Below are 23447 nucleotides of genomic sequence, written 5' to 3'. Positions count from 1 at the left end.
CGCTGCATTGATTCTCACGATAGTGCAGCCCAATGCATCGTTTCTTCACAGGCTGCGTTGGTTTTGTTGCAGATGACTTTATTATTCCAGTGTTTGGGGCTGTATTTGGCTCTGTAGACCCTCTTTATAAAGCAGCGGGGTTAGGCGAGGAATGGGTCCTGTACGTGGTTCAGAAATTGACCACTCTATTCTGAAATTTTACGTCCATTACAGAAGACAAGCGTATGGGACAACCTAACCTTTGCAAAGCATGCCCTAGCAAATCTACGTGTTATGAACCAACCAAATGTATGATGCCCCTCCCACCGCAAAAAAAAACCCACAAAAAACAAAAACAAAAACAACAAAAACAAAAACATGCTAAGAAATGCTTGTAGTCGTTTCAGGTGGATTTTCCTCATTAGCATGTGTGAATGGTGCTAATCAAATCAGATGTCCAGTTCTTGCTTATTTTTCTTCTCACCCGGGTGTCAGCATCTTTCGCGTATACGTCGATTTTTGTCTTACGTCTAAACTTACATATTGAATTAGTGGGGTAATAGAAAAGAATTGTCATTGATGGGGACATCGCTGAAAATGGTGCAATGATTGTATTGAAAGATGATTTTGTTTCCTGGTCGTGTACAAGACGTATTGTTTGTCTCGCTACACGCGTGATAATACCTGACACTTTATCCCTGTGAATTCCTATCTATAGTAACATTGAGATTCACCACCTGAGAAATTGCCCAATATTCATTCATAATGAGATTATGGCATCACAATTGATGGTAATCAAGTTCCAGAAATGTAACAGCTTTCAGTGTGTGGATTGGAGGGGGAAGGAGAGATATAAAGCCTCCTATTTTGCATTAAAAACCTAAACAGTCTGCATCAGGCATCCTTTAAAAGGCTGAACGAGACAAGCATGAAAAGTTTGTGGGGAAAACCCATAAGACGTGTTCTGCGGACCTGCCTCCATCTCCACTCTCTTGATGGCATCTTGTCTTATTATTAAAAACCCTGCCTTGTTTGGGAATTAACCCTGTAAACCTCAGTCGCGGAGTCGAGGACCCCTTAGCGGTGCATCCAGGTACTCAGAAAGTTCGCTGTGGTGAGACAGACGTCCAGTCTCACCTCCAACTTGCCCACGAAGGGAAGCAAACCCTCAGTGTCAATAAATACTGCAAGTGCCAATGTCAATAGTAAGTGAATACCTGGGAGGGGGAGGAGGAAGTACATGCAGACACTCAGCAGCAGGGGAATTCAGCAGAGCCCCTGGGACATTCAGCTCTGGTAGGGAGCGAGGCAGTGAGATGGGGGCCCAGATGCTTCCAGGACTGGGGTGCCTTGTCCAGGGTACACCAGGGGGCTGGGGGCATCTTCCTTGGCCGTTGCTCTTCCCCAGTGGTGCCCAGCTGGAAAATGCATTGCTATGGTGGCGACGGACGTGTGTGTGGATTGTAGGCTGTTTAGAATCTCTGCACGCGATGCCGCTCTCGTCCCCTTCCCAAATAGCCACAGCCAGAAATGTCTCCAGATGTTGTCAGACGTCCCCTCTCAGCTCCAGTCGATAGCCAGTGACCTGGAATGAGGGCGTAAAGTGCCTAACGCAGAGCTGTGGTTTGCAGCAGGGCTTCTCAGCCTACATACGGCCGACACTTGAGGGTGGGACCGTTCTTGGGGGGGCTGTGCTGTGCTCTGTAGGATGGTTAGAACCCATCTCCCTGCTAACACACCCCCACCTCCAGTCCAAAATTGTCTCCAGACACTGCCACATGTTTGCTGGGGGGTAAAAGCACCCCCAGTTTAAAATGGGAGAGAAGTCCCACCTGGGAACATGGAGTAGGCGTGAAGGGGTGTGTCCTATTCTCTGCTGGTTCCAGGTTTCCAGGCAGCTCTTTACTTTTGCTGCAGAGCGTCCCAGCTTTTCTGACCTGGGCCATGAGACAAGGGCTTCCTAGGTCCTCATCTGCCACCTGAGTCATATGCGCGGAAACTGGGGTTCTCTACGGTCAAGTGACTTGGCTGAGATTCTCTTCAGCGTAGATGGGCTTTCCCAGCGCCTGACATCTTTTGTTTTTTTTGTTTTTCAAGTTCATTGGGGTGACAATGGTTAGTAAAATTACATAGGTTTCAGGTGTGCAATTCTGTATTACATCAGCTATAAATCCCATTGTGTGTTCACCACCCAGAGTCAGTTCTCCTTCCATCACCATATACCTGATCCCCCTTCCCCTCATCTACCACCTCCCTCTCCCCGCACCTGACACCTTGATAACTTCTTTCTGAGTCCTGCCTTCCGAGTGACAGACTGACAGCCCTTTGTCAAAAACTGAAAGGAAAAAGGATTGGAAACTAGGATGGGTGGTTTTTTTTTTGGGGGGGGGGCTGGGGGGGCAACTTATTGGCAGTAACTCTGGTTCTGAACCAGAGAATATAAACAGACATAAGGTTGAGTCCTCTTTATTCATCCCATAGGACGTGAGTATTCATTTTGTTTCACAGCAAAACCATTGTCGTGGGACTGCAAATTGCTGTCGAAAAGTGTGCTCACACTGTTATGTAGTACATGATACATACGTGTATGTGTATATATATTTATATATCTATATGTATCTATATGTATCTATATGTGTATATATATGTACAGATATATATAAATGTGTATATCTATATATATATCAGGAATAGCAAAGCAATGTATACACATTTTAAGAACAGAAAACTGTATTAAAATCGTAATACTCAGTATATACTGATAACAAAAGATGAATACAAGTCGTGTTTGATTCTGCAATCACAAGAGGTGCTCAAAGTGGTTCCCATCAGCGTCCAGACACTTCTGATTATGGTGAACTACTGCCTGAGCAACGGTGAGCAAAGTGTTCACTTGTATACATTTTTTGGCACCTCTGGTATATATGAAAGAAGGTAAAGACAAACAAATATATGTATGTATATATGTATATATATATATATATATATTTAGATATAGATATAAATATAGATGTATATTTATGTTTTGTTTTTATTGAGATACATCTGATATATAATATCGTATAATTTTAAGGTTATTGTATACGTTTAATGATTTGATGTATTGGGAAATGATCACCACGGTAACTGAACATTCATCGCCTCACATAGTTACACATTATTTTTACTTTTTTTTGGTTTGAATGGGTAAACAGTGTGTATAACAGAATGAATGCTGGGGCGCAGAAAACAGCAGGGTCCGTCGTGATTGAAGGAGGCCAAACTTGGAAGCGGTCCTTGAATACTTGTGATCCATTTATTTTGATCTTTAAAAAAGCCATTCCCTTCTAAAATCCCCCAAAAAAATTTCTGCCTGCAGACGTCTGTGTTTTGGGGACTGGACAGCTGGAGTTGTGATTGAAAGCAGAAAAGGGTTCATGTATGTGAGCCATGTGACATCGGGTGTGGGATGGCAGATGTGCTATGTGTTCGTCCCCACCCCACCCCAGTTACCCTGTCACAGGGTCCTCTCATGTGCCCTCCGAGTCCAGTTCCACCCCTCACCGCCTCATTACAGTGTCTGCACGCTCCAAGCTTTGCAATAATGTGAGAACAGTCAGAAGCCTGCATTGAGCTAGAAAACTTGGGCAGAACCGGTGTCTGTTCGTCCCTTGCCCAGTGATAAGCTGTCTGACCAGTTCTTCCCAGCTCTTGAAACTAAGATGTGAAGAACCACTTATTCAAATAGACTGGGGGCCTTGATGTGGGCGCCCAGCCTGGGAGTTCTGTAGCTTGGGGACAGTAAACTGAAAGGCAGGTCTTGACTTTTTATTTTTATTTTAGTAGTGTCAGGTGTACAAAACAATGTAATAGACATTTATACCCCTCAAAAAGTGAGGGGTATAAGTCTGCCCCTCTGGCGTCTTAATATTGCTGTTATTTTTCCATTGGCGCTATTCTATACATCCTGTTGACTTTTTTTTTTTTAATTTTATTTTATTAAATCCTGTTGACTTTTGAAAGACAGATAGGTGATTCCATTTAAAAAACAACAACAACAACAACAACAACAGCAACAAAAATCCAAAGTCCCTTCTTGGTTAAGAAGAAAGGAAATTTGTTGTTTGATGAGCACATATGCCTCTGGGTCATGATTTTTCAGACTGAGCACGATTGCTATTTGGGGCTCGAGAGTTCTTTCCTGTGTGATGCGTCTTGTACGTTGCAGGATGTTTAGCTGTATCCTCCAACCCAGTCCAGGAGATGCCAATAGCACCCGCCTGACTGTGGCAACAGAAATGATTCCAGACATTGCGAAATGTTTCCTGGGGGGTGGGGGAGCAGCAAAGTCACCCCTGGGGGACAACCCCTGGTCCTGAAAAGCATTTGAAAATGAGTAAGTTACAGCTTTGACTTAGAGCAGGATTCTGCAGCCCAGGACAGCTGATGTGTGGGGCCAGGTCATTCTCATGTCATTGCTCTGGGCGTTGTTGGCTAGCTAGTAGCATCCCTGGCCTCTGCCCACTGGATTCCAGCAGCCCCGCCCACAAGTTGTGATCAATAAAAACGTCCCCAGACATTACGAGAGGACGTCTGGAAGGCAAAGTCACCCCAAGTTGACAACCACTGGTCTAGTCTGGTGCTGTAACATGTTGAGTCCCATTTTACAGGTGGTAAAACTGAGTCCGTTTTCTTTAGAGGGTGTCGCCATCCAGACCTTTTCTGCCCCTGCCATATCGTCACCCATCAGATGGGTGACTCATGCAAAGTGGCCTTCGTGGGTCGTGTATCCAGTGATTGACATATCAGGAGGTAGACTCACCACTGTCATCAACATCAGTGGATTCCAGGAACTTGTAATTGCAAATGAGTCCAAGATATGAATTCATTAACTGAGGAGGTTACAGGCTCAGGTGCCTGAAGCTGGAGGATGCGTGACTCAGCCAGGTTTCAGGTTGGAAGGGACGGAAACTCAGGGCCACCTTGCTCAGACCCAGCAAGGAGGTTTTCAGTGGCATGCATGAGTTCACAGGTTCAGAGGAGAAGCCACAGGACCTGGGGCCGGTTGCCTTGAAAACGAGCCTGGAATTCTTTGCGAGTCTGATTGATATGACCCGTCGCTAGTGTCTCTGGCTACTGACTGTATTTGGAACCCCCTGTATTTGGAACTAGTTGGTTTCGCATTCGGGTGACATCCTACAGCAGTCTCACTTTTTTCTGTGTATGTGGGAGTGGGTGGTGGTGTACTCATGCATCACTGCCTAGCCTGTCCCCCCAAACTGAGTGGCTGGGAGCAACACGCATTGGTTTTTCTCCCAGTGTCTGTGGGTCAGGAGTCTGGGCACCGCTGACCTGGGGCCCCACCTCAGGGACGTACAAGGCTCCATCCGAGTGCTGCCCGGGGTTGTGTCGCCATCTGGAACCTGGGGTCATCATCCAGGCTCCTTCAAGATGGTGTCCGACCTTCATTCCTGTGATTGTAGGACTGGGGCCCTCAGCTCCGCTGGACAACCCCTCCCTGTAGGCATTTCCCACCCCGGCTGTGTGTTTCATCAATGCCAGCAGGAAAGCATCTCTTGTGCATGGGGTCCATTGTTTTTAAGCATCTCTTGTGCATGGAGTCCATTTTCCTCACCTGCTTAGGCCAGGCCCACCCACGGATGTGTCCCTTTTGAAGAGCATCAAGTCAGCTGATTAGGGGTATTAGTCACATGTGCGACATATCTTTACTTCTCCATATCTTATTGGTTAGAAGCATGTCTCAGCACCCCTCCCACACACACACACACACTCAAGAGGAAAGGAATCTCACAGAGGTTTGGGTACCACGGCCTGGGAGGCAGGGAGTGTATCTTAGAACCCTGCCTTCTGTCCTTATGCAGGATGGTCATTGGAACCCAGGCTGAGGTCCCAGGGCCAGGCGGGTGGGTTCAAATCCTCACCAGCTGTGACCCACAATCCTGCTTCCACTCACAGTAGGGTTCGTGGCCTTTGTGACCAAATCTCCATCACTGGAGGTCATGTCATACTAGTGATATCAGAAAGCTTGACAGTGTTTTTTTTTTTTCTTTTGTATAAAGGAAACGTCAGCTTTGATCTCGTTTTTTGTGTTCATTATTTTTATTGGGGTGAAATTCCCGTAACCTACAAGTCGCCATTGTAAAGCGTACAATTCAGACACATTTAGTACATTCCACCACATTGGTCAACCACTACCTATTTCTAGAAGATTTTCATCACCCCCCTAAAAGTAAAGAAAAACAAACACAAACACCCTGCCCTTTGTGAGCTACCGCCTCCCCCCACCAATTTCCCCTCTCCAAGACCCTGGCATCCACTGACTACTTCCTGTCTCTGTGGAAGTTTATTGTGGACATTTCATAGAAATGGCATCACACACTATGTGGCCTTTTGTCTCTGGCATCTTCCACTCACCTCAGGTTTTCAAGGTCCATCCACGATGTTCCATATGTCACTTCTCTCCTTTTCATGGCTGCATAATATTCCACTGTATGGATCAACCACGTCATGTCCGTCCATTTGTCTGTTGATGGACATCTGGGTTGTTTGACCTTTTTGGCGACTGGGAATATCGCCTGTGTGAGGGTCTGCTTTCCGTTCTGTTGGGTGTGTACCCAGGAGTGGAATGGCCGGGTCACTTGCTCATTCTGCATTTCACTTCTGAGGCCCTCCCACCCCGCTTAGCACCACAGCTTTTCCTCTTTCTTCTCGCTTGAGGTCCTCGGCTCGCTTGAGGTCGTTGCCTCCACTTTGGCAGAGTAGCCCTGAGAAGCACTGTTCCAATACCTCCTGTCAGGACCTGCAGTTAGGTGGTGTCATGTAACCTGGCAGGGTGTCAGCGTACGCCTCAGCGTGTGTGACTTGTGTTTCTGTCTGCCCTGCAGCCTGTTGGGAAAAGCCACAGCCGGGGCGGCTCTGACTCAGGGATTACACAAGGGAAGGGGAGACCCAGAAACGAGGTCATGTGTATTCAGGGTCACAGGTCCAAGGTAACAAAATGGCCTGGGGACCTCAGGCCAGCCCAGGGGTCCAGGTGAGCCATCCCACCCGTCCCGGTGCAGCTACAGCTCCTCAGGCTTAAGACACGTCGCTCTGGCTCTTTCCTGACACTTGAAAATCCATAGGGACAATTTCTGGTCCGGACGCTGGTTGGCATTCCCAGAGGGTGGCTATTCCAGGAATCATGGAGTCAGTGAGCTGAACCTGCTTCTTCGCTTGGGCATGGACCCCAGGATCCACCAGCGTCTGCTGGGACCCACCCCCTGCCTGTCCGTTCTCCAGGGTGGGTCACCCACCTTTCCTTTACCACCTGGCCTTTCTCTTCCGTCTACCCCAGCTCAGCCCCCGATACATGACCCCTGCTTTGGTCGAGGGACAGAACTGGAGGTTCTGAGGTCCAGGGGGTGCAGCCGACGGCCTGCCACCTCATGGCACTCGGATTCCAACCATATCAGGAGCCGTCGTTATCTTGGGGTTGACCGGACTCATTTGCAGCTCTCTTCCAACTCCCAGTTTCTCACTGTCAACAAGTACAATTGCATCCCGCGGACGAGTTTTGAGAGTAGGGATTTTATTAGACATAATAGTAGACATGGTTTGTCAATCTATGGTTGAATGACTACTTTATAAATTCTTTTCATCCAAAAGAGTGCTCCTGGCTACTGCCCAGCCATTAACGAGTGAAACATGCCATCATCAAGGGGCCTATGTGGAATATATACCTTCCCTAAGTACCCAGGGTACCAATAAAATGTATACACATTTTAAGAAAGGGAGACTGTATTAAAATTGTAATACTCAATATATACTGATAACAAAAGATGAATAAATACAAGTCACGTCTGACTTCTGCAGTTACAAGAGGTGCTCAAAGTGATTCCCATCAGCATCCAGACACTTCTGATGACGGCGAACTCCTGCTTGAGCCACGTTGACCAAAGTGATAACATCTCTTAAAATGTGCATACATTTTGTCGGTACCCCTGGTGTGTGTTTGATTAGACCCATGTTCAAGAGATCCGTAAGGTAGCACTTGGTGGCATTTAAAGAACTACAGAAATTCCATACATACGCAGCTACCTTCGAACATAGCTGCCAGTAATGTCGCCCAATGGAAACTCCATCCCTGTGACTGCTGCAATCAAATCATGCATTTTATGTGTGCACCTTTTAAACTGAGTGAACCTTGCGCCTAAAATTATACTTTGAAAAAAAACTTATTTTTTTCTTGGCTCAGTGACCTAAATCAAAGAGACCAGTGTCTTTTCCACCTGTGATAAGTACTTAGGCAGGGCATTCTTAACGGCCCTTTGATAGTTTCCTACCAACGTAACATGTAACAGTTGATTATTTACCAATTTGCTGGGAGTGATGCCAACAGTTAGTTACTCTATTCACAGAGTTACTTGTTTGCTTTTGAATAAGACTTGCAGGATTTCCTTGTTTACCTGTAGCGATTTATTGCGCCAGTGCTGACCTGAGAGAATCTTGCCCACTGCACGTGATTAATTACATTCTGACCTTCGTGGATGTCGTTGTCTCCTCCAGGAAACTTGAAGATTTCCTGCAAAGATAGATATTGTTTCCTCTTCCGGGGATATTACATGAATAAGATTCTTGAATGGGATGTCTCTAAATACAATAGAAAACTCCAAGCTGATATGCCATTGCTACATTCATGCAAACGTGTTTACAAATAGGGCTGACTGCCCGGTCCGCGTGCATAATATGGAAAACATTGAATTTAAGTAAATTAGATTGCTAAGATCTAACAGCTACCTTGGGCAACCTTTCTCTAATGAAAATATGCTTTGATTGATAAACTTCCACCATGACGTGACAAATTCTGTTTCCTAGGCCCCGATACATTTAATGCACATGTTTTTTTCATGTTACGTTTGAATTTAGGATATGGATTTTTTTTACCTGATTGCACTGTTTTACATATATAGATACATAGATAGCCAAAAATTGTATACACATTTCAAGAAAGGAAAACTGCATTAAAATTGTGATACTCAATATATACTGATAACAAAAGATGAATAAATACAAGTCACGTGTGACTTCTGCAATGACAAGAGGTGCTCAAAGTGGTTCCCATCAGCGTCCAGACACTTCTGATGATGGCGAACTACTGCTTGAGCAACGTTGACCAAAGTATCCACTTATATACATTTTTGGGGCACCCTCAGGGGTGCCCCAAAAATGTATACACATGACTTGTATTCATCTTTTGTTATTGGTATTACAATTTTAGTACAGTTTTCTCTTTTCTTAAAATGTATATACATTTTTTGGCACCTTCCACACACACACACACACACACACACATATGTAATCGTAATAAAATAAGTCAAGCAATTATAGATGTTTTTCTTACTTTACTAAAAAAGTTTACCTGAACAATTTCAGTGACCTATGTGATATAAAATTAGAATGGAGTGATGCTTCTGTGCTTTGTCCTGCTAAATATATTAAATGGAGGAAGTGGAGGAAAGAAGGCAGGAGGAGAAAGTGGCATGTAGTGGGGTGGAAACCACCTTGAAGGTATTGTTCTCTCTTTGGGTATCTTAGCTAAAAATCATGCCTTTGGCTTACCCGTCCTGGGTGCTCATTTCTGAAATAGGGGCGATGACATGCATCGTACCTGCTCCCTAGGACTGCACAGCACCTTTGAGACCTGGCCATCGAGTCAAGTTCATCAGAGTCTAGCATGTGTCCCTTGAGTACCACTCATTGGTGAACTTGGTCATGAGCTACCTGCCAGGGCCATTCCCTCCTCGCCATCTTTCCTACAATTTACTCTGTGGGTCAAACCCTGTTTGCTTTCCTGTCCTCCACTTCCGCCGTCTCCTCGGAGCCCTTGGTGGCTCTCAACCGTGTGTGTGTTCTCCATCAGGACACCCTAGGGGTGTGTTTTCCAGCCCCTTCATGTGCTGTTGGGGCTCTGGGACGTTTCCCCAGTGCACTGGAAGGTGTACTTGGCCCTTCACCCTTCACCCTTCATCCATCCACCGTCAAGACCAAGAGCGACAATGCATGTGTGGAAGTATCCATTGTAAGAGCCAGGCAACCACGAAACTATTGTCTGTGTCTGTGAGTTTTTGTTTCCTTAGTTGTTTGTCTTGTTCCTTTGTTGCTTTCAGTGTTCTATCCCCCATGTCAGTGACGTTATATCGTTCTCGACTTTTTCTGTCTGATTGATTTTGCTTCGCGTGATAATCTCAGGATCCATCCATGTGGAAACCTGTTTAATTTTACTAACCATTGTCACCCAATACATTTGTTTGTTTTTTTTTAAAGAACCAGGCAAAACTAGGTAAGGAGGGCATATACAATGTAACATCTGCTCCTCGTTGCAAAAAGCAGTGGAAGAGAAAGACTGTAGATCTGTAGGGACAGCACATTTTCAACCACATTACCAGGAGAGCGAAAAAAGAGAGATTGAGATGTGTAAACATCCAACCTCCTTACTTAGTACACAGTTGCTCACAAGGAAAATGTCTCTTCTAACTGAATATAGTGGGGGTGCCAAAAATATGTGCACAAGTGGACACTTTGGTCAACGTGGCTCAAGCAGGAGTTCACCATCATCAGAAGTGTCTGGACGCTGATGGGAACCATTCTGAGCATCTCTTGTCATTGCAGAAGTCACACGGGACTTGTATTCATCTTTTGTTATCAGTATATATTGAGTATTACAATGTTAGTAAGTTTTTTCTTTTCTTAAAATGCATACACACTTTTTTGGCACCCTCTGTGTTTCAAGAACAATGTTCAGGCTGTGTTCTTATTTTCCTTTGAATAATTTTGATGCAATACATGTTTACGGCATTTTGGAGGCGTATTTTCCATATCATTTGTTTAGTTCGCCCAACTGCACAGCAGAGTGGTTTTTACTAAATTACCTGCGTTGTGCGAGCATCACCATAAATCAATCAGAGACCATTTTCATCGCCCCAGTGAAAGCACTTATGCCCACTTCTGTTTGTCCCCCTCCCCAACCCCTGCCTGAATATATTTTTAAAGAAGTCTGATTTTTCTTGGTCTCGGATTTCTTGAAACCCGCGGCATGTAACTACAGCCCTCGGGTCTGTTGACAGTGATCAGATAACCTCCCTCTCCTACGTGACCCTGTAGTCACTGTGCTAGAAGGACCCAGAACGAAATTGCTCAGGCACGAGGAAATCAAACCTTATGTCCTATAACTCTCTGTGCCCCTCTGTCTGAGTTGCTGTCTTTTTTCTGCCTCGATACTAAATCATCTGATCCTTTTTCTGCCATTCTCAGTTTCCTCCTCGTATCTCGGATCATGGTCCTTCTCTAAGGAAACGCCTAAAGAATTCCTTCTTATACTTCAGCCCTTAAGACAGCTTTCCCTTATAAGCAAGTCAACATCTGTCAGCGAAACCATCGTGTCTTGTGTAGCTCAGACGTCTATCATTAGTTCAAAAGACGCAGCCGATAGTAGGGGTTAGGGACATACAGCGAATAGAGGAAATAGAGTGAATTACAATGCTGTAAATAAAACACGAAACGTGAACTCTGGACATGGGAGCATGCCCAGGTATGCTGTGTGAAGGATTTGCAAAAAAGAGAGACAATCCACAATGATGTAATCTGTGACTATACAACAGACCTGCAGGTCGAGTCCAGACCGTGAATAATGAGATCTTATCTGCAGATAACGGAGTTGGCACAGAGCACGGATGTGTTGTTTATCTGGGACCTGAGCGGTAGAGCAGCTTCTGGGATCTTTGCCCAGCCGAATATCTGATAAACTCTTTTTTTTTTTTTCCTTTCTGAAAAGTTCATCCCACCGATAAAATATTGCTGTGAAATGGACTGTGATAAACACGGAGGAACTGGTTGGTGGCATGCAAGTGATGGGATGCTTGGGAGGAAAGGACCGTGCTCTTTTAAACCCTGAAATAGTAAATGACCAGTGTGGGTCGGCAGGTGCCCTGCAGTGCAGAGTCGTTCAGATAAAAATACAGATATTATCTCTTGGCCAGGGACTCCGAGAAAGGAATCACTCTGGCATTAGGGTGTCCTCAAACATGAAAGCCTGCCAATATAATGACAGGCAGACGTTTGATACAAACCGCAGCGGATCCAGCGGGGGAGGGACAGCATAAACCATTTAGAGAAACAAGTGGGGCGATGGGGGTGGGGGCTGTTCCCTTTTATGAACCCAGAGTTTGAAACGGAGTATTTGGGAGATTGGGGAGAGGGGAGAGAATCATGACATGAACGGCTTATGTTTCTACATATGTCAGGAAGACCAAAAACCCCAGGCGCACTGACGGAAATGCTCCGTTCATGCCCTGTTCCCACATCTTCCCTGATCAGACTCAGGACTGCATTCCCCTGCAGCAGACCCAGCCCTTAAGGAGCTAACCGTCCATTGAAGCCCCATCTCTATTTTAGGAGCTCTGACATTAGAGGAACAGACATGGTGTACGCCCCAGCTGGACGTAGCAGATGATAACATTTTGCCCTGTTTCGGTCCTGCATCGAACCCCAAGCGAGTGCTGCATGTCTTTGAGACAGTTGCATGGAAATGCTTACTTGAGTCATTGCAACGTATTGGGACAGGTCTGGATTTTCCCCTATTTCCCCGCCCGTCCCCTGACCTGTGATGACCCACAGCCAGGGCATCACAGGGCATCTGGAGTCGTGTCTCCTAATTCCTCCTCCTGTGCTCTGTCGTCCCCCTTCCCTTCCAGTTTCCATGGTGACAGTGATGATGTCATAAGTGAAGCTGGCGTAGCTCCAGAATCAGAAAACCTCTATCCACCTGTAAGCTCAGCTGGTAAAAACCTTTCTACACGTCGGTTTCCCCTTCTGTGAAGTGAAAAGGAATAAATGATGACAGACAATACAGTGTGACAATGTAGATGATACAATGTTAGGGCAACGCCTAGCACCTTTTGTAGCCCTTAATCATTATTGATGGTGATACTATTGTGTTTCCTCTGAGCTCCAGACATTGTCCAGTATACAATGTTTCGTTTCTCCTTTCTAAATCTCTTGTACCTTCAGTACTTCCTAGCTCAAATAATGGAGTCTGCTGTGTCCAGTTCGTGCTGGGAGGGTCCGTGTGCGTCTGCTGTACCCTCATGCAGCTTCTCATCGATCTGGCTGGCTTTTTTCTGAAATGCCTATTCAATGTGCCTCCTCTCTTCCCATCCCCATGGCCATCATCTGCCCACTTGTTCTTCGGGCTTTTGAACCGAGATGGACCATTCGGACACATCCAATAAAGCGGAGCGTGGGCCGTCATCCCCTTTCTCTGGTGGAAGTTCATGAAAGTTTTCTTTCCATGTGCCTGTCTTACCTCTTCACTCACCCACAGTTTCTGTATTTACCTGGTTCTATTAGGTCTTTAAGTTCATCTCCTTTCCCTCCAGATATTCCCCGAAACTGGGTTTTCTACTGACGCTTTGGACCCGTGTCCATTTTTTCCCTGGTAACTCTCCAGCCAGTCTGGTCCCAGAGTCACTCACCGCTGGCCCAGTTAACCAGCATCTCATTGGTACCCAAGATTTCAGATTATCCCCAAGGCACCCCAAAGGATCTTCTATCCCAGAGTGATTTCCAGTGGAAGAGCTGGAGTGAGAGGGACGCCTTTTGTGCAGAGGGAAGAAGGTTGACTCAGAGAGGTGTGTGTGTGCCCGGGAGACACACTTTTGGAGCAGATCACAAATGGACATTGAAAGTCAGGAATCTGATTTCCTTCGAGCGTGTCCTTCCTGTGTACTCGTCCACAAGTCTTTGTGTGTCTCTAGGAGCGGGCGAACCCCAGTCCGAAGACCAGGAACCCAGGCTTGGCCCCGGTCTCATTTCCTTCAAAACACCATGCAGTCAAAGTCGAACCCATTTTCCCTCTGTGAGAGGGATTTTCCCACAACATGGCTTATTTTTCTCTGGAAACCTAACCTCGTCTTACTTTAGGGCCTCTTGCTTCTCACCCTGCAATGCTTCCAAACTCTATTTTCGTTTGAGTCTTGCAGCCTCACCTCCCACAGCGGCCCACTGCACAGCTTCCGTCCCGGGGAAGCTGTCTTCCATCGCGTCCAGACTGACTGCCCCCTCTCACTCTGCCCTTTGCCCCGTCCAAACACTCTCTACGCACTTTTGTCACACTTGTCCTCGGGTCAGCAGCAGCCTGACCTGCTTCTCTTTCACAAAGACCACGAGTTACCTTCCAAATCCCACCCTCAGAGTGCAACTCGGGTCTTTTTTCCCAAGGGATGAGTGTAAGGGAAACAGAAAATCCAGTCACCTCAGGGAAATCCCACTGAAGGATGAGGCCCCTTCCTAGGGGCAAATCTGTCATTCTTTGATCTGTATATGCCAGGGCAGTGATGAGGGTACAATTTGTATGTGTTTTGACTATTGCACATAACACACAATGCAGTTATGATTTGAATGTAAGACGTGAACTCCTTGCAGAGAGAACCACTGACGGACGAGTCTTTGTATCCCCTTTGCCTGATACATACGTTCTCAGTCGGTGATTCTTGGATAAATGAACTGTATAAGAATTGCTACCATGTCTCAGAACTCTCGACTTTTTAGGCCTATCAGTCTTTTCATAACTGAGGAATGGTGTGGGCATTCTGCCTATATGTTGGAAGCACGGACTTTTGCCACATTTTGAAGTCCTAGAAATCAAGGTGTCCCTTCTGGAAGTCTGAAGGGGAAAATCTGTTGCCTTGCCTTTTCCGGCTTAGCTTGTGGCCCTTTCCTCATTTCCCTCCAGCCTCTGGCATCTTGTCTTCATCTCTTCTGGTGCTAACTCTGACCGACCTGCCTGACCTCTGGGTACCTCTCGCTTCATGCCAACTGCCTGGATGGCACAGGAATTCCGCCCCAAGTATCTGGTTTCTGAAACCAACTGGTGATGAAACAGCAGGAGAACTCAATGTCCCCACTTGTTAAAAATCACTTCCTGACAAACACAACGCACTGGGGGTCAGTTACCCTTTGTTGTCACAGCTGGCGGGCTGTGTCTCAACAGGTCGCCAGATTCACTCTGCGGAGCAAGGTAACGTGGTGTCACGTGGATACCACACATCTGGGGTCCAAAGACCTGGACTTTGGCTGCGGGGTCAGCTGCATTCCTGTGTGACGTTGGGTGAGGTCATCACCATCCTTTCACTTCTTACTTGGGGTTTTTGGATCTGAATTCCTAGATGGCATTACTCAGACATCCCCGAGGCAGCCCTGTAACTTAGGACACCCATACTCTCCGAAGCGCCCAAGCTAAAAATCTGAGATCAAATATCCTGAGTTTTTTTTAGTGGCTGTAAAACCAGGTGTTAATTTAACGAATGCTACTCTCTGGGAGGGGGGAGGGGTTGTTTATCACGTATCAGGTCATTTATAAAAGTCTTCTCCTGAGAGAGCCAGCACGCGCCATAAATCCCTCCAGCTACCCAAGATGAATGATTTGACACTGAAAGCAAGTAATTATGAATCTGCCTGTAAATCACATTTTAAAACCCATGCTCAAAAGTTGACAGACCGTCCCTGTAAATCAGATACCACTCGTCAGCCCGTTACCATCAAGGAAAGACGACAGCCGATGTGTTTTCCTTGGTGGCCTGCTTCCCTGCGCCCTAGTCCAACCCCCAGAGAAGGGGACGTTCATTGTCCATCTTGGAAAACCTTCATGATTTAGTTGGCAGTGTTGATATACCTGCCACCCAAAGATTATGGACCTCTATTCGATGGAAAAGCCACAAATCCAAAGTGGTGTGTATAACCCTTTATGCTTTTCAAGTTCTACATACATCATACATGCATGCATTCAATACATAATCATTTCTAGCATAACATGTTACGAGTGGGAAGACGGGTCTGCCAACTCTTGGGTCCCAGGGTGCCATCGAGCCCCACTTGTTGACAGTGTCGTCACGGAAATACCCGTTAGTAAGGCGAGGCCATGCCAAGAAAGGGTAAGGGTGAACAATGTGAGCGACACTTGTACGGAGCCGTCTGACAAGGTCACTTTCCCCAGGGTGTCATCATTAACACATGGAGGTCATGTGCTAAGCAAGGATAGGACTCTTCAGAAACCCACTGGTGGGCACGGATCCAGTTGTCTGGCCCACGTCCCGTTGGCCATGGCTGACGGGCCAACACACACACCTAACGTCGCCAGCACACACCTGTCCAAACACCGGCTTGCCCCATGCTGGTGACACTGTCAGCTTGTTTATTGAGCTGCTGTGGGGCTTGAAAGTCACCACACTTTCAGAAATCTCGTGGTCACAGCTGAGCTATGGCCTTAAAAAAAAAAAAAAACTATATTAACTTCGTATACCTTGATTCTGTTTTCTACAACTGTCCTCAACTTCTTATGACAATTTTTCCCCCATACACACATCTCAGATTTGAAGGGTATACGGAGAGAGGATTGTCGATTGGATCATTGTCAGTGTTTTGCCATATTGGCTTTACTCATCCATCCATAAAGTTGACTATGGTTTTGTGGCGTCTTTCGTGGGACAGAACCTGGCAGCTCAGCCCATAGCGGGTGGGCACCAGAACCCTTACCGAGAGAGATGAAGAGAGGCCAGGTAAAGCCAGTGAGTCTGGGTGTGCTTTAGTGGGCTCAGCGCCGATAATGTGGCCCCAAGTGTCCAATGCCAGGCTTCCCCTGAACAAGCCCCGTGGGGTGGAGATTCCTTGTCCTGGCGTGACTCTAAACTACATCTCCGCTCGTGTACATGACGGCGTGGAAATGCATTCTGGCATTAGCTCTGACCTTGAACCTCTCAGGTCCTTTTACCTGTGAGCAAGGGAGTCTTTTGTGAAACCCAACCTGTTCCTGGAGTGATGGGTGGAGAATTGGGCAGGGACGTGCTTTGAACAACAGTGAGTGCCTATGGCTCGTAATAAGCTCCCTGAGCTGGATTTGTGGGTGCTGCTTGGAGAAGCAATAGAAATGCAGAACTCTGTGACGCCCCCCAGCCATGACAAAAGAAGCTTAGTTCTGGATCAGCTGTAGCCCTCTTTCCTTTCCCGACCTCCCTGTGCTCTATCTAGGAGGGTGAACTAGGGACAAGCCACCCAACCTTTTTTAAAGAAGGCTACATGCCATTGGTTGCATAGTAGTTCCCCCAAAACATCCGACTCCCAGAAAGTCATAACGTAACCTTGTTTTGGAGGAGAACAGTCGCAGGTGTAATTGGTAAAGTTAAGGTGCGCTTATACTAGAGAAGGGTGGACCCCTAACCCAATATGGCCGATGTCCTTATAAGAAGATGCGTAGACAGACGCTTGGGAAGGAAGGTGAAGTCACAAAGGGACCACTCCAAGTGACCATGGAGACAGAGCCTGGTGTGATGTATCTCTAGGCCAAGGAACACCCAGGATTTCTGGCAACCGAAAGCATATATAGGCTGCATATCTTCCTCCATTTTTTTTTTTTTTTTTTAACCTTCACAGTTTTTATTGAGGTTGCTATTTGTAAGAAATACTTTGCACAGGTCTTCATTTCCAATTCTGTGTTACACTTATGATTATGTTAACGCCATTCATAGTTCCTTCCCCTGGAGAAACCTCCAGAACTCATTGCACAGCTAATGGAAGCCGTGAATCCAGCAAACATGGAGGGAGACCCCTCCCACATCTGGCTGCTGATATACGAGTTCTGACAGATAAGTGTGGGAAGTTGTTGCAACGATGTTGCTAACCTTTTTTGATACCAGAGGGATTATTCGTTATGAATGTGTCCCAGCTGGACAAACAGTTAAGCAAGTTTACTATTTGGAAGTGCTGAAAAGGCTGCGTGAAAAAGTTAGACGACCTGAACTTTTCACCAACAATTCATGGCTCTTGCATCACGACAATGCACCAGCTCACATGGCACTGTCTGTGAGGGAGTTTTTAGCCAGTAAACAAATAACTGTATTGGAACACCCTCCCTACTCACCTGATCTGGCCCCCAATGACTTCTTTCTTTACCTGAAGATAAAGGAAATATTGAAAGGAAGACATTTGGATGACATTCAGGACATCAAGGGTAATATGATGACAGCTCTGATGGCCATTCCAGAAAAAGAGTTCCAAAATTGCTTTGAAGGGTGGACTAGGCACTGGCATCAGTGCACAGCTTCCCAAGGGCAGTACTTCGAAGGTGACCATAGTGATAGTCAGCAATGAGTTAGCACTTTTTCTAGGCTGAGTTCATGAACTTAATTGTCAGACCTCATACACAGTCTTGCACAATAGATATGCAAAGGTGTGGCCTCCACTGGGAGAAGCACACTGTCGGCTTAGGGAGAGATGAAAATGCTCCCTAAAACTAAGACACAGAGGGGCAAAAGCACTCAACCAAGGTTGCCCAAGTCATTACACAGGTAAAGGTTCACAGAACAAGAATTGACACCCCTCTGTGCCTGATTCCACAGTTTTTGCTCCTTACAGCACCTGGCACCGGGTTCCGGGCGTGTTAACTGTACCATCATCACAGTTTTGCAAAGGGAGACGTTTGCGTCGTGCACCATATGCGTGGAAATAATCAAATGTTTCCAATAGCCTTCCCTGCGAAATAATCAATTCACCAACCCTTTGAAAATTATAATACCCTTAGTATAAATTAAAGGAGTCATGACTCTCCCATCCAGAGCAAGGCAGAAAGGGGCCCCCGTAACAAAGTGAAATTTGCTGGCACAATGGAAAGCTGTCCTCATGGCAAGGAAGATGATTCTGTGCTTGTAATTCTTCTCCCTCATTGGATCAACATTACCATGGTTAGCTGATTTTAGGAATTTGTTCTGTGTCATAAATTCACACTCGGCCGTATTGCAGCCATAAAGGCTGCTTTATCGTCGGACTCAAGTACTAAAAATCCTAGCATTTTCAATTGTGGATTTGAAATGAACCCAGACACCCAGCCCTATGGCAGGGTCTCCACCATGTGCAGTGGAGAAACCCTGCATTGTCTTTGTCCCTTTCTCCTTTGACATTGGCGGTTAAAAACGTGCTTGTGCACGAAAGGGCCCCTGTGAATTACAGAGGCACCTGTCTGGTGCGGTGTGATAATTCCAGATGTCCTTCATGGATGCAGTGACATCTACGCACGCACCCCGCTGCAGTCCCCAGTGTTTCCACAATCCTCGGGAACACCAGCTCTCGATGCATGCTATCTCTCGGTACACACCCACGGTTTCTTCTCGAAGCCCTTGGAACCAGATGGGGCGTGGCATTCAGAGTCATGCATATTTTAGAAAGAAGATATGTGCCTTTGCCTTATCTCCTAGGATGCACTCAGCAGGTGGGGGTAACACGCAGTAATCAAACCCATGAATATTCCTGCAGAAAATGTACGGGATTTTGATGCATGAATCAAAATCCTCAGTGGGATGCATGAAGACCTCAAGTGCTACAATGATTAGTGTAGAGTGTATTTATACGGTAATATGCTGGCCAGTTGTATGAGTGGGGACCATCATTACACGGAGTACTTCCTGTTTCTAAGTAGCCAATTCAAAATAAATGAAAGCCATGTATACGTGTTCTGTCACGTATGTGCATGATCTCTGCGTGCTTGAATGACTTTGAGAAAAGGGTCCATCAGGGCCCCATAGCTCCTCCATCCTGTAGTAAGTAGTTGGCCGTGTGATGACGGTCGAACAGCAAGATTCTCCAAGGACATATGTGAAAACTGACCTTCTTTCCTTGTTCTCTCGCTTGTCGACCCAGACTTCTTTCTGAGCAGTCTCTCTCTAACTGAGCCAACGGCCATAATCTTGCTGTTGAAGGCAACGATTAACAGGTCTCACATTTTAACCACATGTAGGTCAGGGCTCTGGCAAACGTTTTCTGTATCGGTCCACACGGTTCACAGTGGTGGCTTCGCGGATTGTGTGGCCAGCTCTGGGATTGGAGATCAAAAGTAGCCACAGACCATAAAGTAAGGGAAGGGCATGGCTGTGTTCCAGTAACACGTTAGTGACCAAAACGGATGGTGGGTGGGGCCAGGCCCCCCAGGTCAGAGTTTGCCAACCTCTGTCCTGTGGGATTTTTTTTTCACTCTTGTTGACAAGTTCATTAATATTAACATCAGGCTTATCAGTGGGTAGCAAACATACAGTTGAAGACGATGAGTATTTGCTCTTTATGGAACACACAATTCCTTGATCAAAAGGCCGTATGATCGCTTACTCAGGAACAAGGAAACAAAGCATTGCATTTCACAAAAAGTGTGTGAGAGGGTACACCAGAAACTACTATTTTGTGGTTTTCTTCTAGCCCCGCTTGTTCACTATTGGTAGCCTCGTTTTGAACTACTCAGAAATGATTTCTTCAGACAACTCCTCGTATTTGCATGATGGTAAATAGATATATTGAGTTTACCATCTTGGTTGTTGGTTTTTCCAGTCACTGACCACACTGTATTGCCTCTGCCCAAAGCGTGGACACCCCCAAGGACCATCAACCTGAGCCTGAAGGCCTCTCTCCCGTTGCCTCTTATGGTATCTCTAGGATCTTAGCATGGCGGCAACGTGGGGTTGTTTGATCAGCATTTGTATATACCTATATTCAGGACTGAAGTTTTATCAGCTGTGGTCTTATGTTGAATATGAGGAAATAGGTTTTGGGACAAGGTCTGTGTTCAGGAGGGTTTTGAGGTGGGTGAATTCTTGGGATCAACATTTGTGGGGGGTCAGGAAAGAAGGATAAGAGGCAGGTAGGAGTTGATGATATTGTCCCAATGAAGACCTCAGCCATTTCAGAGGGCGCTCAGCAACTGGATTGGGCTCTCAACGGTGTCACACTTCAAGGCAAGGAGGCATACCTTTGGGGAGCAGGCGTTGTCTTTGGCCTACCACAAGTGTAGATGACAACACCTTGGCTTTCTTTGGCTGAAGGCAATTGCCAGAGACAGACTTAGCTCTAAGTTTGGTCAGCCATCAGCACAACAGTCATTTGGGGTGCGGGAATGGGGACCTCAGTTCACACTGGACATGTGGGCTCACCCTACACCATCCACCAATGACGTTCCCTCTGCAAATTCGTCAATACCGTACCCTGCGTCTTCATGTTCAGAAGACACTTTTCCCCCGGGATTTCCTTTTAGCTTCTTAAATTCTTTGAATGTACTGCATACTCAGATTTGCCTTTTGTGGTTCCTTCTGCATGGAACATTCTACAAGGTCTCCTGAGTCAGCAGACTGACTGACTCATTCCAAATTACCTGGACTCTCCCAGTTTGAAAACTGGAACCTCTTAATACCAAATATACTGGGACAGAGGGTCACTCTGTGGGAAACCGGATTCCGGTAACTTGCCTTTCCTATTTCTTTACCATCTTCCTATACCATCTTCTTGGCATAAGAGTCGTCCCGAGCACACCACAATCGGGCTTGTTTTAATAACCACGCTTCTGGGCTATTCTGATGGCAGATGCTTTCTCTTCTTCTCACGGTTGCTCCTGAGGTATTTTGAACTCCTTTAAACATTTTCCTGGTGCACTTAAGCCTAATGTCACAACAAACTAACACAATACAGTTGATGCTTGAACAACGTGGGTTTGAACCGCGTGGGACCACTTATACATGGATTTTTTTTCCAATAAGTACGGACAGTACTGTAAATGTATTTAATCTTCCTTATGGTTTTCTCAATAACATTTTCTTTCTTCTAGCTTACTTTCCTGTAAGGCTATTGTATATAATACATATAACATACACAATATGTGTGCATTGACTATGTTACTGGGAAGCCTTCTGGTCAACAGAAGGCTATTGGTTGTTACGTTTTGGGGAGGCAAAAGTTCTACGTGGATTTTCGACTGCACAGGGCGTCAAGCGCCCCTGACACCCGTGTTGATTAAGGCTCCGCTATACTAGCAGACAGCTGATGCTGGTGGGCTGAGACAAGGCGAAGGCTTCCACTCAGCTCAGGTTGGGTTTTTCTGTGCTGTAAATAATGAATTTTACAAAAATATTTTGGGTTCCCAGGGCTTTTTTGTTTCTCGGAGTCAAGAACAGGAAGGGTGGACTCTCATTGCATCCTTAGGTCCCTATTTTCAGCAATGTAATGAGTACCATTGGAGAGGGTATCAGGAGGATGGAAAAAGAAATAGGCCAAGTACGTGACCGGTACATCAATTATACATAAACAGAGACCGAAAGAGGTGATGAAGCATGCTTATTATTTCTGACCTCACAAACTCGTCAAAATAGACATCCCTAATCATAGAGCAAGCTTACCCTCTTAATCTTCCTCTGTCTCATTCTGTGATTCTAATTTGGATTATAAATTTTGCGTAACAAGACTTATTTTCACACAGTTTGTCATCGTAATAGTGGACCCACCATTCACAGTTGGCTTTGTACGATGGGCTGAGCAAACCGGCTGTGACCCCACCCCCAGCCCTCAGCGTGTTTGTCTTTCTCTGTCATCACACCCACTTTCATGATGATTAGACTGATAGTCTAATGCACTGATTCAAAACGTTGGCTCTACTGACGTGTGACTGCAGCTCATTCTTTGGGGTGGGGGTCTCTGGGATGGATGCTTCTTTGTGGGGGCTGCTGTCCTGTGCATAGTAGGACATTTGGCAGCCCCTCTGGACTCTACCCACTGGATGCCGGTGGTACCCACCCAACCGCAAGCACCAGAAACGGCTCTAGACCTTCCCAAATGACCCCTGTTACACAAAATCACCCCTGGCTGAGAACCCCATGAATATTATTTTGAAAAATGTCTTTTGAGCACCTGTTCCATGCTGATATCTGAAAGCCTATTTTCTGGAAATAAAAAGTGTGGGCCAGAGAAAGGGAAGGGATGAATTGGATCATTCGTGCCTCACAAGGGGAGTCGACCCGTTGTTCAAATCCACATCCACAGGAGCAGAATGTTGCCTGATCAGGTCACGGTGAAGGGACAGAGAAGGTGACCCTTCCCGGAGGGTCTGCTGTTCCCACAGTGGGAGGTGAAGGATCCACGTTGGCAGCACACCATTGCATTCCAACAGGAATCGAACATGAAAAGCTATGCCGGAAGATTGATTACAGTTTCAAATGCCATCTCTGGGGGGAAAATAACATTTCTGGGACACTGATTGACCCTAAGAAATTGTTGCTGGAAGCATAAATTCAATAAGCAAGCTCCATGTTTATAGGAATCTATACAACAGTCATTTTTCTCCTACGTGGTGTTTTCTTGCGATCCTTGTCTGCCGAGCAGGATTATTCTTCACGTTTTCAAAGGATAAATAGTAGATTTAGACATTAGGACATTGTTTCAAGGCATATGCTAGTTTTTCTCTACTAAACACGCTCTGTATTCTTTTGTAGGTTCAAAGCCACCCTTTTGGCTTTTTTGTGAGCTCGTTTTCATGTGTGGGGCTGCATAACAGAGCGTGAGAAACTTTCTGTAAAGGGCCAGATAGTAAACATGTTTAGTTTTTCAAGGCAAACCACCTATTGCAACTACTCAGC

General features: G+C 46.0%; 1 protein-coding gene across 5 annotated transcripts in view; it reads left to right on the top strand.

Moving 5' to 3' along the window:
* The window catches only part of STS (steroid sulfatase), a 137266-nt gene that overhangs the window by 12134 nt on the left and 101685 nt on the right, over positions 1 to 23447 (top strand). The gene's annotated exons all lie outside the window — the stretch shown is intronic.

The sequence above is a fragment of the Rhinolophus sinicus genome, chromosome X, assembly GCF_036562045.2.
Source record: "Rhinolophus sinicus isolate RSC01 chromosome X, ASM3656204v1, whole genome shotgun sequence".
In the NCBI taxonomy this organism is placed as follows: Eukaryota; Metazoa; Chordata; class Mammalia; order Chiroptera; family Rhinolophidae; genus Rhinolophus; species Rhinolophus sinicus.
This window is presented reverse-complemented; position numbering and strand designations above follow the sequence as displayed.